At 41.7% G+C, this 3,529-nt stretch overlaps 1 long non-coding RNA gene across 1 annotated transcript; it reads left to right on the top strand.

Moving 5' to 3' along the window:
* The first annotated feature begins 1,692 nt into the window (after positions 1 to 1,692).
* LOC139938570 (uncharacterized) lies at positions 1,693 to 2,793 on the top strand. The gene is made up of 3 exons (XR_011786173.1): positions 1,693 to 2,189; positions 2,405 to 2,522; positions 2,689 to 2,793. It is a non-coding gene; the product is annotated as an uncharacterized lncRNA (long non-coding RNA).
* Positions 2,794 to 3,529: the final 736 nt, after the last annotated feature.

The raw sequence follows: 3,529 nt of genomic DNA, 5'->3' as shown, positions 1-3,529 counted from the left end.
AAGTCCACGACCTCCTTATCACCTGCTTCTCCGCTTTTAGATTCAGGTGGCGAGACAAATTCTACGAACAAACCTCTGGGGCCACCATGGGATCTCCTCTATCCCCAGTCCTGATGGATTTGTTCATGGAGGAGTTTTAACTTGACGGTATCAAGAACGCCAATCTTCGCCCCAACCTCAGGTTCCGCTACATTGACGACACCTTTGTGGTTTTGGCCCAACGGCAAGACAGCACTCCAAAAGTTCTTCCATCAACTGAACAGTCAATAACTACGTATCCGATTCAACATGGAACAAGAACAAAACAATGCTATCTCCTTCCTAGGTGCCGAAGTAACAAGACAAGCTGATGGCACTCTAGCCCACACGGTACATCACAAGCCAACGCACACCAACAGATACGTTCACAACTCATTATTCCACCATCCTCGCTTCAAGTCTGCTGTCTCCAACACCTTGGTCCGTTGGACCTTGGACACCTGTGACAAGGACAGCTTGAAGCAGGAACTACAACACATCAAGACATCACGTCAACTTAATGGCTACAAAACTTTCAACCTCAGCGAGCCCAAGCCAAGTCTCACACCAGATGAACTACCAGAGTTCAAGGCTGCAATCTCCCTCCCAAACATTGGCCTATCTTCTCACAAGCTTCAACGTATCTTCATTCAAGCTCAAGTCAAGACCTTCCATACAGCATCAAACAAGATTCAAGCATCACTCCACACACACAAGGACAAGCAAGACACTCGAGACAAAGCCAGCGTTTACCACATTCCCTGCGATTACTGTGAAGTATACATCGTGGAACCAGGGCGCAATATCTCAACAAGAATCAAGGAACACAAAGCACATGGCACACTGGAACACCTCAACAATTCAGCCATCATCAAATATTCACACGAACACGACAGCATCATCAAGTGGAATCAAGCCAAACTCATAGCTCATGTACAGTCCTGTCACCAATGCAGAGTCTGGGAGGCCATCGATATACAAGCACGCCATACAGTTCCAGAAGACATCGGTTTCTTCATTAACGACATCTGGTCACACATCCTCAAGCCAACCCTTCCAGCAGCAGCTCACCACAAGAATGTCACACTCCAATGCACACACATCCAGCCAGCAATCAACTCACATGCATTACCGGCCAAGAACAGCTTTGATCCATCCCGCCCAAATGCTCATCCATCCAGCACTTCTAAAGTTCGACCATCGCCTGTAGTCCAGCATTCTCCTGAAGACGAGCAGAATATACTGTTAGAAACATCGAGACCAAACCAGCTCTTTCCAGAGCCAATACTCACCTTAAGAGGTTTACACATGGTTGTCCCCGTAAATTCTTATTTCTCCACACCATGCAAAGCTTCAAACAATACATATCCAAGATGGGATTACAGCGCAACAAACCTAGGTAGAATAGCTAGAGAATGATCTCTTTATACTCAAAACTCTATTTCGAAATGCATTTTTCTCATTGTCTGTATTTTTTCTTTAATTTTTGTACGGCGACGGTGATCCATCTGCCTATTGGAGACCAATGGAAACTGCACGATTCCAGTTGCGGCCATGAAGACATCAATGGGAGCTGTGTATCTTTGAGGAAAACGACAGGAAAAGGTAAGTTTATTTTAAGGGACCGTAAGTTGTTGAGATTTATCCTGAAATCAAGATTATGTCTAGATTTAAAAGGGGCTCCATGCTAAAATTTAGCTTTGAAAATCACCAGTTTTCCAATTGCTAGAGTCCTCATGAAAAAAATCTAAACCTCGCAGCATGAATATTGTTCTATGGTGAAAAGTATTTAATGAGAATAGTGATTTTGTAATAACTTGATTGGCATATATTTCAGGAGTCTGCAGTTCTGCTGGGGATGTGGTGTGCTACCTGCCGATGACCAAAAGCCATGATGCAACAGTGCCTGACTACGCGGACAGCATCCCAGCTGTCATTTAAGTGCACCAAACATAGGTAGATAGCTAGAGAATGATCTCTTTAATCTCTAAACTCTGTTGGGGAAGTGCATTTTTCTAATAGTTTGTATTTGTCGTTTTTTTTTTTACGGCGACGGTGAACTGGTTAAATGTTTAACCATCTGCCCATGGGAGTCCAGTGGAAACTGCACATGCCGGCCATGAAGTAATCATTGGGACCTTTGCACGCTGTGAGCAAAATGACAAGACAGGGTAAGTTTATTTTTAGTTTGATTGTTGGCAAATTTTGTGATTTTGACTGGAGCATAACTGTTTTCCTCTTCTGGATTAGTGATGTGAAAAAAATAACATTGTATTACATAAATGTGCCAAATACAACCTTGGAACATGAACTATAATTGTTCTACAGTAAAAAGTATTTGGTGAAAATAATTATACTGAAATGTCTTAATTGACATATATTTCAGGAGTCTGCAGATCTGCTTGGGATACCTGCTGATAACAAGCGCCAACATGAAAACAGCCGAGAGGATGCCTGCCTATGCGGACAACATCCCAGTTGTCATTGAAGTGCACCAAACATAGGTAGATAGCTAGAGAATGATCTCTTTAATCTCGAAACTTCATTTCGCAGTGCATTTCATTTGCTTGGATCCTTTTTGTTCTTAAGCAGCTCTAGGAAATTTGGCCCTGATGATCCAAGTCTTGATATGGTTTGTACTGATGCGAGTACATTGTAATTTTCTTGTAGATGATTGTGACGACTGCGTGTCAACATGGACCATGAAGATGTGACGTCACAGTACAGAAAGATACATCATGGCTTGAGGAGATAGACTTATTCCTCAGCTACTCACCAGGGTCCTAAGTGGAATTTGAAGGTATGATCTGTTTTAGTGAAGATGAAAGTTTAGAAATCCATACAAGTGCAGACAATAGACATTTCTTAGGTTTCATTATTCAAACATAGTCCCATATACCTTAATAATAATAATAATAAACAGTTCTTATATAGCGCAAATTACAAAATAAAGTCTCTAAGGGCTTCTATGATTGAAAAGATGGGTTTTAAGTTTAGATTTAAATGTTCGTAGCGTGGCACAGTCTATGATATTTTTGGGAAGAGAGTTCCAAAGTCTTGGAGAAGCATATTTGAAGGAGCGATGACCATTGACCTTGTCTGAAAAATGTATGTTAAAGCGTGCGCCAGGAGGGTCACTGAGTGAGGGATATGCATACTTAATAAAAAGCAATTCTTGATATAGTATACACACATCTTTGACCTATAAATCCAAATCTCGCTCTAATTAGTTTTTTCTTTCTTTTTTGATCATATTTAATACAGGATTAACACGTTCGAACACCTTCAAGTTGGACGCGTGAAGATGCTGTGCCACCTTATGCAACACCAATAAAACACTTGCTTCACCACCTCATCTAAGGCATCATGACAACAGATGAACATTGTCAACAGAATGAACCCAAAGAACACAAACGAGACGAAGAGGCAGACCAAGTTGGCATTAGATGGATGGATGATCAGAGAATTTGGAAGCGTCACTTCGATGCGACAAGCGCAAGAACGATCAAGG

Source organism: Asterias amurensis, chromosome 6 (genome assembly GCF_032118995.1).
Source record: "Asterias amurensis chromosome 6, ASM3211899v1".
Classification (NCBI taxonomy): Eukaryota; Metazoa; Echinodermata; class Asteroidea; order Forcipulatida; family Asteriidae; genus Asterias; species Asterias amurensis.
The sequence above is the reverse complement of the archived record's forward strand: the minus strand, read 5'-3'. Positions and strand labels throughout refer to the sequence as shown.